Source organism: Carya illinoinensis, chromosome 14 (assembly GCF_018687715.1).
Source record: "Carya illinoinensis cultivar Pawnee chromosome 14, C.illinoinensisPawnee_v1, whole genome shotgun sequence".
Taxonomy (NCBI): domain Eukaryota; kingdom Viridiplantae; phylum Streptophyta; class Magnoliopsida; order Fagales; family Juglandaceae; genus Carya; species Carya illinoinensis.
Window position 1 is genome coordinate 31,760,167 of NC_056765.1, and position 14,845 is coordinate 31,775,011.

Consider the following 14,845-nt stretch of genomic DNA (forward strand, 5'->3'; position numbering starts at 1 on the left):
TTTCAGGCATGTTAGAGTTGGTCTCGTTTTTGGTCGTTTTGTTCTTTTGTTTTGGTTTGTTTGGACACTTGGTTTTGGGTCTTTGTTCTTAGCGTTTATCTTGTAAGCCCCCAAGTGTTATGATGTTACCACGGTATTCCTCCGCCATAAGTGAGGGCTAATTAATAAACTTGGGACGGGGCCGCTATGTGGGTGGTTACCGGCTCTTTTTTTTTAAAAAAAAAAAAAATCCGGTCATGGATGTAAATTTCTCTTGATGAATGAATGAATGATGACATTTTCCTTAAAAAAAAGGTTTATCATACATATATATAGGAGCACATGTCTCGGCTTTTTAGTTTAGACTTATCTGATAATTTGTTCAGGTGATCAATTCACAAAAGAAATTTGTGCATGATGCCAACATTAGTATTAGACTAGGCTCCCATAGGCAATAGTTCTTTGATTTTATCCATGTTTTCCATAGTGAATGGTACCTTTCTTGAGTTCAGCTCCCTCTACAACTTGAGACCATGGATATCCATTGCAAACCAACAATCTTAGTGGCAACATTCCCATTGAGATCGGTCGTTTGAAGCAACTTAATGAATTGAATTTTAGCCATGACAACTTCACAGGCAACATTCCAGACCAAATATCAGAGCTTACAAACCTAGAAAGACTCAGATCTATCTAGAAACCAATTGCTTGGCAAAATACTAGCATCGCTAGCTAGGTTGCATTTCTTGCATGAGTTCAGTGTTGCAAAATATAATCTCCATGTAAGGTATAGGCACTCAACTGAGCTTCGGCTCTTGGGTCAGTTTAAGATTTTACTTTTGGGCTTTGTATAGGCTTATCAAAATGGTTAGCTCAACCGAATTCTTGGGCCTATGGACCTAATTAAAAATCTCCTAACCAACTTTAGAAAATAATAATTTTTGGGCTTATTAAATATAGCCCATTTAATCTAATTTAGATTTAATATAAATTATCTATATTCTATTCGTTATAATACTAGATCAGGGTGTTACAATCTTCCATCTTTATAAAAATCTTGTTCTTAGAATTTTCTAGTACCTCGAGCAATACCTAAAGGAAAAATATAATTGCAAGCATAATTGTGCACTAATCTGTATACCAATGTGATGTGATTGGTCAAAAAGTAAATTTTATTAAAAACAGTGTTAATTTAAATTTTAAGTGTGAATAAATTAGTATTGGTATACAGATTAGTGCACAACTGTGCTTATATGTAGCAAAACTCATACCTAAATACTTATCCATCACATCAATTCCACTCCTATTTTAATCCTCAATCATTTTGTCAAACCTAATATTCTAAGATTCTAATTTCTTATCCTCTGATATTTTGTTCTTACGCTTTTCATGGTCTCCTAGATACTACTTTCACCCTTGTTAATAGCAACATAAAACTCTTCAAGTTTGGGATTCTTATTCTTATCCGCCTCTTTTCTTAAAGTCTCTAGCATAAAAAACAATTAGATTGGATCGACTCATATATTAAAATCTACAGAAACTAAAATCTCAAGTTTCATAGAGAAATCAATCATTAAACTTCACAAAACCAAAAATCTCAGATTTTATAAACCTCTTATAAAGTCTGCAGAATCTAAAAACTTAAATTTTTTACAAGTCATTTCTTAAAGACTTCAGAATCTAAAATTTAGGCTCTCATCGATGGTTTATCTCTAGAAAATTTCTATCCAAAATTATAAGGGCCTGTGATGGATTACCTTAAACAGGGCTTAAATGTATATATGGAGGGTCACCTCAGTACGAGAAATCTGGCAGAATTAACAGATAAATTACCAGCTAATTTCGTAATGCTTCCATTTTACTAGCTAATTTCGTACGCGCTTGTTGTGCGCAGATCCACTTCCTGATCTCACTTTCGTAACTTTTTGTCTCAAACACAAACTGATCAATTTCTAATCAATGCATCCATAACCGATAGATGATGCCGTATCTACTTGGAGCTTTCCACCTCAGGTCAACCACTAGTACTCCATGGCTAGCTTCTATACAGATCACTTCACCATCTCTTCAGTGTTCTTGATCTCATTATCTAAACCCGCAAATTAGCAATATTCCCTTCCACAATTAAGCTTCTAAATCTCTCGGATAGCATCCATGGCCACTCAAAGAGCTTGTTCATCTACTTCCGAAAATATTCAAAACAGAGAAAGAGCCCTTTCATCTTGTTCGGAAAAAGATGAAAATTTCATAACCTCTTCGTCATCGTCTTCCTCAACACCTCGGTAGAAACATGATGTTTTTCTTAGTTTCTATGGCAAAGACACTCGCAAAAACTTTACCGATCATCTATTTATTGATTTAAAACGGGAAGGCATTCTCGTCTTTAGGGATGACGAAACAATCAACTGAGAATGCATTTCTCAAAAGCTTTTGAAAGCAATTCAAGAATCCCAATTCGCAATCATCATTATTTCGGCAAATTATGCATCTTTTAAATGGTGCCTCAAGGAACTTACCGAGATCACTAAATGGGAGAAAAAGAAATCAGACAAGGTCTTTTGCAGAAGCTTTCGCCACACATGAAAAAGATCCCAATGTAGACATCAAAGAGATGGATATGTGGAGAACTGCTTTCAGAAAATTGGGCAATATCGCCAGATGGCACATAGATGATAGGTAAGTCTTTTCTTCTTCCATTGACAGCTAGCAAACAATATTTAAGATAACTTAGGAACTTTGAGAAAATGGAAGGTGCTGTTGTGGAAGTGTGAGAGCCTCTGGAAGTTGGTTGTGAAAAATGTTTAGAAATTGTGGTGCAATATTGTATTGCGTAGGGCTAAATGACAGGGAGTTTAATAAGCATGGTTTAATACAAGTTGTAGTTTAGTGTGGGTTTAAATAGCACGGCGCCGTTTTGCATTGTGAAGAAGTGTTTTTAAGTGAGACGATGTCGTGTGAGTCTGAAATATTAGAAGTGAAACGCTGCCGTTTGTAATGCTTTTCAACCATAAAAACGAACTGAAATGAAGAGGAAGGTATCAGAAGTTTTTACAATTCTCTCTCTTCGTCTCTTTGTTTTCATCTCTATCTCTCTTCTTTCCTTCTATTTCTTGGAGATTGACTCTCTCGAACGAGTCTGTAGAAGCCAGTACTATGGCTGAGGATACGAGGTTATATGCTCAAGTTCTTGATTCGGTGAATCAGTTACGGCAGCAGCAAGAAAGACGATAGAAGCAATTAGAAGATACTATATCCATTTTGATTCAACAACAAGAAAGTGCACGGGTGGATAGGGAGAATCAAGAAAGAAAGTTTGCTGAGATGGTGCAACAGATTTCAAGGATATCGTTGACTACTTCTGTGGGTACTAATAATGTAGCGAGATATCATCAAGAAACTCAGAATCTGGAAGAAAATGAAGTCAGTGATGGAGGTCAGTATTGTGAGCCAATAGATACGGGAATTTTTAAGAACATCAAGATAGACTTTCCAAGATTTTCTGGAGGGAATCCTAATTCTTGGGTCTTTAAAGCTAATCAATATTTTCTATATCATCAAGTGCCTCTGGGACAAAGAATTTTCTTTGTGTCTTTTTATATGGAGGAAGAAGCTTTAGTGTGGTTCCAGAATTCTACAGAAGCAGGTCTTTTCCATTCTTGGGAAGACTTTACTCAAACATTACAAGTGAGATTTGGACTTGCTGTTTATGATGATCCGATGGATTCTCCCAAAATGTTGAAACAACTGGGTACTGTAATGACTTACAAAACAGAGTTCGATTTGATTTCTAATAGGCTTAAAGGGATTTTAGAACAAAACAAGTTGAGTTGCTTTATTAGCGGCTTGAAAGATGAAGTGAAGTTTGCAGTGAAAATGTTTAATACCAAGAATATGAATGATGCATTTGGGTTGGCCAAGATTCAAAAACAAAATGTTTGGAGTGCAAGAAATGCTTGGAAATATAGCTCTTATGATTTAGGAGCTGGTGTACAAAAATCGGCTCAAGTTCCTCCTATTTTGGGCACTCCTCCTAAAGGGTAGGTTATTGCTAAAACCCCATTATCAAAGGGTCTCAGACAGTCAAATGCAAGAAAGGAGAAAGAAGGGTCTTTGTTATTTTTGTGAGGAGAAATATCACCAAGGTCACAAGTGTGTTAAACCAAGATTGTATGTCTTGGAGGGAATGGATTTATCTCAAGTGGAGTCCTGTGAGTTGGTAGAAGAAACTGAGAAATTACTAGAAGAAAGACAGCTTCAAGAAGAGCAGCTTGTTGCTCAGGTGGCCTCATTTTCTATTCAAGCTATGCTAGGTACATCAAGTCCTCAAACTATGAGGGTTATTGGATAGTTAAGGAAGAAAAAAGTTGTGATACTTATTGATAGTGGGACCACCCATAACTTTGTAGATACAATGGTAGCAATCAATGCTGGCTTGTCTTTACAAAAGTCCAACCCTATGCTAGTTAAAATTGCTAATGGCAATATGGTTAGCACTGAGGGACTGTGTACTAAAGTGGGAGTACAAATTGAGGGCACTACATTTGTGTCAGATTTTTTCACTTTGGAGCTGGGAGGATGTGATGTAGTCTTAGGGGTGCAATGGTTATTGTCTTTAGGCCCCATTCTGTGGGACTTTCAAAAACTGCAAATGCAATTTATTATTCAAGGGAAATCTGAGTCTTTACAAGGATTATTCTCTCCTTGTAGTCCCTTGATTGAAGATGGTGAGATCTCAAGTCTGGCTGGATTAGAACATCGAAGTATGTTCCTGCACATGATTTCTGTGCAACCTCAAGAAGGTGTTGTGAAAGAGCCTGAGAGGACAACAAAGTTGTTAAGCAGGTTCGACAGTGTTTTTGAGGAGCTAAATGGCTTACCTCCTCAAAGATCTCATGATCATCAAATTAATTTGAAGCAAGGGGCTGTGCCTGTGAGTGTCAGGCCATATAGATATCCTTATTATCAAAAGACTGAAATCGAAAAGATTGTAAAAGACTTATTGCAATTTGAAGTAATCAGGCCAAGCCAATCTCTTTTTTCATCTCCAATGCCGTTAGTGAAGAAAGGTGATGGTTCTTGGAGGATGTGCATCGACTACAAGGTTTTAAATGAAGCCACAATTAAAGATAAGTACCATATTCTTGTGGTAGATGAATTAATTGATGAATTGTTTGGTGCAATAATTTTTCTAAGCTTGATCTTCGATCTGGCTATTATCAAATACGTATGAGAGATGATGACATTCCTAAAACTGCATTTAGAACACATGAAGGACATTATGAATTTCTTGTAATGCCCTTTGGTCTCACAAATGCACCTTCAACATTTCAAGGTCTCATGAATGATGTTTTTTGGCCTTTTTTGAGAAAATTTGTAGTTATTTTCTTTGATGATATCCTTGTATATAGTAAGGATATAGAATCTCATTGCGTACATTTAGCTACTGTGTTAGCAACTTTACAACAGAAACGACTCAATGCAGAAAGATCCAAATGTCACTTTGCTTGTGAAGAAATAAAGTACCTTGGCCATCTCATTTTAAGAGCTGGAGTCAAAGAAGACCCAAAAAAACTTGAAGCCATGATCAGTTGGCCTATACCAAAGAATGTGAAGGGTTTAAGGGGTTTTCTTGGACTGACTAGCTATTACAGAACATTTATTAAAGCCTATGGTCTTATAGTAGCACCATTGACTGCATTATTGAAGAAAGATTCATTCCTATGGACTTCAGAAGCTACAAAAGCATTTGAGGAATTGAAAGCAGCTGTCACAAGTCCACATGTGTTGGCATTACCAGATTTCACAAAGGCTTTCATCATTGAGTGTGATGCCTGTGCAAATGGAGTTGGAGCTGTACTAATGCAGGATCAATGACCTTTAGCTTTCTTGAGACAAGCATTCAAAGGGAAAATTTTGTTGTTGTCCATTCAAAGTAGCTGATGCTTTGTCAAGAAGTGATGAGGTTGATGATTATGTTTCCTTGAATGCCGTTACAGTTCCTAATCCTACATGGTTAGAAGATATTCGAAGGGCTTATGCCAAAGATCCGGTGGTGAAGCAGAAGATAGCAGAACTGTAGCAGGGTCAATCCTATTCAAATTTGGTTTTGAGGCAAGGCATCCTTTTTAAGAAATGAAGAATTTATATCCCTAATTGTTTAGATATAAAGTCAAAAATTTTATGCTATGTTCATGCTAGCCCATTAATTGGACATTCTGGATCTTATAAATCCTTACATAGGGCCAGAACTGATTTTTATTGGCCTGATCTTAAGCTTGAGGTGAAGAAGCTTGTTAAAGAATGTGAAGTGTGTCAAAGGAATAAAAGGGAGAACATATTGCCAGCTAGGTTATTACAGCCTTTTCCCACTCCTCCACAAATATGGACTGATGTGTCTATGGATTTTGTTGAGGGACTGCCTCTATCAAAAGGGTTTTCTGTAGTCATGGTGGTGGTTGATAGGCTATCAAAGTATGCACATTTCTTAGCCTTGATGCATCCATTTCTTAGGCTATCAAAGTGTGGGTTTAAATAGCACAACGCCATTTTGCATTGTGAAGAAGTGTTTTAAGTGAGACGATGTCGTGTGAGTCTAAAATATTAGAAGTGAAACGCTGCCGTTTGTAATGCTTTTCAACTATAAAAATGAACTGAAATGAAGAGGAAGTATCAGAAGTTTATACAATTTTCTCTCTTCGTCTCTCTGTTTTCATCTCTTTATCTCTTCTTTCCTTCTATTTCTTGGAGATTGATTCTCTCAAACGAGTCTGTAGAAGGGCCCATTACAGAAAATCACTAGTATTGTTGCTGTTATTTTTATTGTTAGTGTTGTTATTGTTGGCGTATGCAAGAAGCAAGGTGTGAAATATATATTTTTTATTGATAAGAGAACAATGGATTAATAAAACTCTGCCTTTTTACTTATGCAGAGCTGCTGCACCTGCAGTTGTACACGTTTTTTCTCTCTTTCTCTACTACATCATAGGCTGACAACTACAAAATTTTCGGTTTGGCCACCGAGAATTTTGAGTTTTAAGATGTAATATTAAAATATATTATTATTATTTTGGATTTGAAAAAGTTAAGAAAAAGTTGAATTATTTATTATATTTTGTATAGGAATTTGAGAAAGTTGTAATAATGAGATGAAAATTTTGAGTTTGAGATGAAAATTTTGTATCATAAGTCTTATCTAGAAGTTATTTTCTCCAGAAACTTCTATGCAAAATTATACATTAACTTCCAACACCCCTTCTTAATTTGTAATTTTTAAATGTTCCTTGAATCGCACAAACTTGTCAACTGCAGTTGCTTTGGTGAGAATGTCAGCTGGTTGATCATTTGTACTGATGAATTTGAATTGAATTTCTCCTTGATTAACCATATCTCTGATAAAGTGATACTTGAGTTCAATGTGCTTTGTTCTCCCATGAAAAATGAGATTTTTAGTCATTGCAATTGCTGACATCATGTTGTCACAACAAATGATCGTAGGCTCTTCAACTTTTTGCTTCAAGTCTGAAAGTGTTGAGTACTGTGGAGTCTGGTCCACACTGCTCGAGCGGAGTCATTGGCCGCTCGAGCGAAATCAGGCAGAGTCGAACGCTCGATGTCAGCTCGACAGTGAGCTCGAGCAGGAGGAGTTCGCTCGAGCGGAGGCATTGGCCGCTCGAGCGAAATCAGGCAGAGTCGAACGCTCGACGTCAGCTCGACAGTGAGCTCGAGCGGGATGCGGAAGGGAAGTTCGCTCGACGGGCGCTCGACACGCCGCTCGAGCGAACATGCGTTTTAGGGATTCCGCCGTTTGAACTATATATATGATTTTTGCCTCTTTTGTCTGTAACAGAGCAGCTACGAAAACACTGTGGATGAACAGTGTTGTGACCCATCTTGTAGTGTGATTCCTCAATAATAAAATCCTCTGCAGCTCCCGTGGACGTAGGCAATTTGCCGAACCACGTATATCTTGTGTCGTGTGTGATTGCGTGTGTGATCGTTTTTTTTCATTCGGTGTTATTTTCAATTCATTGTCATCATTTTTCACAACAATTGGTATCAAGAGCCAGGGTTTGGGTCTGAGGAGAAACGATGGCTGGAGATGAATTGAAGGTATCGGGGATCGAGAAGTTTGATGGCACGGATTTTGGATACTAGAGGATGCAGATAGAGGACTACCTCTATGGGAAGAAACTCCATCTTCCACTATTGGGGCAGCAACCGGAAAAGATGGATGATGCTAGTTGGAACCTGTTGGATCGACAGGTTCTGGGGGTTATTCGACTAACCCTGTCGAGATCCGTTGCACACAACGTCATCAAGGAGAAGACGACGGCGGATCTCATGGCGGCTTTGTCAGGTATGTATGAAAAGCCGTCAGCGAATAACAAGGTACATCTGATGAAAAAGTTATTCAATTTGAAAATGGCAGATAGTACGTCTGTTGCACAACATCTGAATGATTTTAATACTATCACAAATCAATTGTCGTCTGTTGAAATTGAATTTGATGATGAGATACGTGCACTGATACTATTGGCTTCATTGCCAAATAGTTGGGAAGCCATGAGAATGGCTGTTAGTAATTCTGCTGGTAAAAATAAACTGAAATATGATGATATTCGTGATTTGATTTTGGCTGAGGAGGTGCGCAGGAAAGATTCAGGCGAGACCTCGGGTTTGAGTTCAGCCCTAAATGTTGACTCTCGAGGGAGATCACATGACAGGAATTCAAACAGAGGAAGATCAAAATCAAAGTATAGGGGCAAGAGCAAATCGAGGCCTGGTCAGCAGGCAACTTGCTGGAACTGTGGCAAAGCTGGCCACATAAAGAAAAACTGCAAAAACCCCAAGAAGACGGAGAATGATAGTGCTAATGTGGTAACTGAAGAAGTACAGGATGCACTATTGCTTGCAGTTCATAGTCCAGTTGATGACTGGATACTGGATTCAGGGGCTTCCTTCCATACATCTTCCCACCGGGAACTAATGAGGAATTATGTTGCAGGTGATTTTGGGAAGGTATATTTGGCTGATGGTGAGGCTCTGAACGTAGTGGGGATGGGAGACATTGACATTGCACTCCCTGGCAAGAACAAATGGACCTTGCAAAAGGTCAGACACATTCCTGAGTTGAAGAAGAACCTCATTTCTGTTGGGCAGCTTGATGAGTGTGGTCATTCAGTGGTGTTCTCAGATAGCACCTGGAAGGTCACAAAAGGGGCATTGGTACTAGCTCGGGGTAAGAAAACTGGTACACTTTATATGACTACTGGTTTAATTGACACTATTGCTACTACCGTTGCAGAGAGCACAGCAGATTTGTGGCATTGTAGGCTTGGCCATATGAGTCAGAAGGGCATGACGGAACTTCTGTCTAGAGGCAAGCTACCAGAACTGAAGACAGTTGATCTCGGTATGTGTGAGAGTTGTGTTATGGGGAAGCAAAAGAAGGTCAGCTTCTTGAAAAGTGGCAGGACGCCAAAGACAGGAAGACTTGATCTTGTGCACACAGATGTGTGGGGTCCTTCTCCAGTTGCATCTCTTGGAGGTTCTCGCTACTATGTTACGTTCATTGATGACCATAGTAGAAAGGTATGGATTTATTTTTTGAAACATAAATCTGAAGTATTTAATGTTTTCAAAACTTGGAAAGCCATGGTTGAGACAGAGACAGGCTTGAAACTGAAGTGTTTGAGGTCTGACAATGGTGGTGAGTATGTTGATGGCGGGTTCAAGGAGTACTGTGCAGCTCTGGGTATCAGAATGGAGAAGACCATTCCTGGGACACCACAGCAAAATGGAGTTGCTGAGCGTATGAACAGGACTATTAATGAGCGTGCTAGAAGCATGAGGTTGCACGCTGGACTACCACCCACTTTCTGGGCAGATGCAGTCAGCACTGCCGTTTATTTGATAAACAGAGGGCCATCAGTTCCACTGGATTGTGGATTGCCTGAGGAGGTTTGGAGCGGGAAAGAGGTTAAGTTTTCTCACCTTAAAACCTTTGGTTGTCTTTCTTATGTGCTTGTTGATTCTGATGCTCGTAGTAAGCTTGAGGCCAAGTCAAAGAAATGCTATTTCATTGGCTATGGAGACGAGGCATTTGGCTATCGTTTCTGGGATGATCAGGGTCGGAAAATCATAAGAAGCAGGAATGTGATTTTCAATGAGAAAATGATGTACAAGGATAAGTCGAGTACAGTTCCTGCAGTAGCTCCTCAGGAGTCCGAGTTTGTAGGATTGGATGACCTACCAGAGGTCACAGTGCAGTGTAGAGATGAGAGTGACGGGGAGAGTGGGTCCAGTACACCCATTCCTATTATTCCGCAGGCAGTTTCAGAACCGTCTACTCCTACAGTTGCAGTTCGCAGGTCAGTTAGGACTATACGTCCCCCACAGCGTTTCTCACCTACTTTGAATTACATTCTGTTGACAGATGGTGGAGAACCGCAGAGTTATGAAGAAACCTTGCAAGATGAGAATTCTAGCAAGTGGGAGCTGGCCATGAAAGACGAGATGGATTCCTTGCTAGGGAATCAGACATGGGAGTTGACAGAACTTCCATCAGGGAAGAAGGCATTACACAACAAGTGGGTGTATCGGGTGAAAACTGAGCATGATGGCAGTAAGAGGTACAAGGCTAGACTTGTTGTAAAAGGCTTTCAGCAAAAGTAGGGTATTGACTACTCTGAGATCTTTTCTCCTGTGGTAAAGATCACAACTATCAGGATGGTACTGGCTATGGTTGCCACTGAAGATCTATTTCTTGAGCAGTTAGATGTGAAGACAGCTTTTCTTCATGGAGACCTTGAAGAAGACATCTACATGCACCAGCCTGAGGGGTTTGTGGTACAGGGAAAGGAAGGTTCAGTTTGCAGACTGAAGAAGAGCTTGTATGGCCTGAAGCAAGCTCCTAGACAGTGGTACAAGAAATTTGACAACTTTATGCACAGTGCAGGGTATATTAGATGTCAGGCAGATCACTGTTGCTATGTCAGGCATTTTGGCAATTCTTACATTATTTTGCTGTTGTATGTGGATGACATGCTTATTGCAGGGGCTAGTATTAATGAGATCAATAATCTGAAGAAGCAGATGTCAGAGCACTTTGCAATGAAGGATTTGGGAGCTGCAAAGCAAATCCTTGACATGAGAATTGTCAGAGACAGAGTCAAAGGTACGTTGAGACTCTCACAGGCTGAGTATGTGAAAAAGGTACTCAGCAGGTTCAACATGGACAAGGCCAAACCAGTTGGCACACCCTTGGGAAGTCACTTCAGACTCAGCAAGAATCAGTCACCAGAGTCAGAGGAGGAACGAGATTACATGAGTAAGGTTCCTTACGCCTCAACCATTGGTTCACTTATGTATGCTATGGTTTGCACAAGACCGGATATTGCCCATGCAGTGTGAGTTGTGAGTAGATACATGAGTAACCCAGGAAAGCAACATTGGGAAGCAGTGAAGTGGATTTTGAGGTACCTAAAGGGTTCCTCAGAAACCTGTTTATGTTTTTCTGGAGAGAGCTTGGAGGTGCAGGGCTATGTTGATGCTGATTTAGCTGGAGATATTGACAGCAGAAAGAGTACCACGGGCTTTGTTTATACACTTGGTGGTACTGCAGTGTCATGGGGTTCTAATTTACAGAAAACAGTTTCTTTGTCTACAACAGAAGCTGAGTATATTGCAGTGTCAGAGGCTGCAAAGGAGATGGTATGGCTACAAGGCTTCTTGGAAGAATTGGGTAAGAAGAATCAGAAAGGCACTCTCTACAGTGACAGTCAGAGTGCCATATTCCTTGCCAAGAATCCAGCATTCCATTCCAGGACCAAGCACATTCAGATCAGGTATCACTTCATACGGTCATTGTTAGATGACGGACAGTTGTTACTTGAGAAGATATGTGGAAGCAAGAACCCTGCTGATATGTTGACAAAGGGTGTTACGCTTGAGAAACTGAAGTTGTGTGCAACTTCAGTTGGTCTTCTAGAATGAAGACAGGAGCAGTGAGTTGCAGAGGTGGAGGATATCATGTTTGAGGAAGACGGCGATACAGCGAGTGTACCAGTCTCCAAGTGGGAGAATTGTTGAGTACTGTGGAGTCTGGTCCACACCGCTCGAGCGGAGTCATTGGTCGCTCGAGCGAAATCAGGCAGAGTCGAACGCTCGATGTCAGCTCGACAGTGAGCTCGAGCAGGAGGAGTTCGCTCGAGCGGAGGCATTGGCCGCTCGAGCGAAATCAGGCAGAGTCGAACGCTCGACAGTGAGCTCGAGCGGGATGCGGAAGGGAAGTTCGCTCGACGCGCGCTCGACACGCCGCTCGAGCGAACATGCGTTTTAGGGATTCCGTCGTTTGAACTATATATATGATTTTTGCCTCTTTTGTCTGTAACAGAGCAGCTACGAAAATACTGTGGATGAACAGTGTTGTGACCCATCTTGTAGTGTGATTCCTCAATAATAAAATCCTCTGCAGCTCCCGTGGACGTAGGCAATTTGCCGAACCACGTATATCTTGTGTCGTGTGTGATTGTGTGTGTGATCGTTTTTTCTCATTCGGTGTTATTTTCAATTCATTGTCATCGTTTTTCACAACAGAAAGTATCCCTCTTATCCATACAGCTTCACATGCGGCATCTGTTGCTGCAATGTATTCGGCTTCTGCAGAGGATAAGGCAACTGTCTTTTGCTTCTTTGAACTCCAAGCAATAACTTTTGAACCCAAACAAAAAATGTAGCCTGATGTGCCTTTTCTATTCTCAAGTGATCCAGCCCAATCACTCAGCAAAACCAACGAGTTTGCTATCACTTTGATTCTTGTACATAATGCCAAGTTTCTTTGTTGCTTGCAAGTAACGAAGGATTCTTTTTGCTGCTACATAATGAAACTTACTAGGCTGATTCATAAACCTTCATATAAGACTAACAGATGAACAATATCTAGCCTTGTATTTGTGAGATAAATCAAGGAACCGACAGGGCTACTGTAAGCTTTTGCATCTACTTTCTCTGCTTCATCATTTTGCTGCAATTTTTCATTAAGTGACTTTGATTCTAGTACATAATGCCAAGTTTCTTTGTTGCTTGCAAGTAACGAAGGATTCTTTTTGCTGCTACATAATGAAACTTACTAGGCTGATTCATAAACCTTCATATAAGACTAACAGATGAACAATATCTAGCCTTGTATTTGTGAGATAAATCAAGGAACCGACAGGGCTACTGTAAGCTTTTGCATCTGCTTTCTCTGCTTCATCATTTTGCTGCAATTTTTCATTAAGTGACATAGGTGTAGATACAGGCTTACAACCCGTCATATGAAAATTTTTCAGCAAGTCCTCAATGTACTTTTCTTGACAAATAAAAACTTCACCTTTTGTTTGTCTTACTTGAATACCAAGAAAGTATCTCATCGATCCCAAATCAGTCATCTCATATTCTTTCATCATAGCTATTTTAAAATCTTCAACCATCTTCATACTTGTGCCCATATAGATCAAATCATCAACATATAAGCAAACAACTAGAAAATCTCCATTTCCTCCATGCTTAACATACAGTGATGGCTCATTTTTGCTTTTTTAAAATCCTTCTTGGCAAAAATAGGTATCAATCTTGTTGTTCCATGCTCTTGGGGCTTATTTTAGGCCATATAATGCCTTTCGAAGTCGGTACACTTTGTTTTCTTCACCTTTCTTCACATAGTCCTTTGGTTGTTCTACATATACTTCTTCTTCTACTTCACCATTTAAAAATGCTGACTTAGCATCAAGTTGAAACACTTGCAACTCTAATTGCACAGCTAAAGCCAAAACAGTTCTAATTGTTTCCATGCAAACTACCGGTGCAAAAGTTTCATGAAAATCAACTCCAAGCTGCTGTAAATATCCTTTTGCAACCAAACGTGCCTTGTACTTTTAAATTGAGCCATCTTCATTGCACTTGGTTTTGTAGATCCACTTCAAATCAATCACATTTCTTCCATTGGGCAGATTCACTAACTCCCAAGTGTAATTTCTTTCAATGCTAGCTATTTCCTCATCCATGGCCTTTGTTCATACATTTTCTTTTAGAGCATCTTCAAAAGTTTGTGGCTCACAAGCAAAAAATGCAAATTCACAAGATTGGTACACATCTGACAATGAACGTAACTTTCTTGGGTGAATATCAGAATCATATGAATATGGACTTGTTGAGGATGTGCTTGGAGATCTTGATGGTGTTGTGACATGTATTGGTGTTTGGACAAGATCTGGACTTTGTAGAGAACTTGTATTTTCCTGAGTCTTTTCTAATTCAGGAAGTTCAAAATTTGTGGTTTGTTGGAGATTATCTTCCCACTCCCAAGTCACCATTTCATAAAAAATAGCATCTCTTGAAGTTACGAACTTTTTTGTATTAGGATTCAAAAGGTGATAACCTTTAGATTCATCACTATAGCCTATAAAAATAAAATTTTCCCCCTTTCATCAAACTTCTGTCTCTCTTGAGAGGGAATGTGAGCATATCCAATGCATCCAAACACTTTTGAGCTGATCTACCAATGGCTTTTGCTTGTGCCAAGCTTCAAATGGAGTTTTATTACAAACAGCCTTTGTTGGAGAGCGATTGAGAATGAAAATTGCTGTGTTGACAGCTTCGGCCCAAAGTTTATTGGGAAGTGCTTTCCCTTTAAGCATACTCCTAGCCATTTCTTCAATTGTTCAATATTTATGCTCAGCAACTCCATTCTGTTGAGGAGTTCTTCGAACTGTCAGCTGCCTTTGAATTCCATTTTCTTTGCAATACTGCATAAGTGGTTTGTAAATGAACTCCCCACCACGATCTGTTTTTAGTGTCTTCATTTCATAGCCACTTTGCCTTTCTA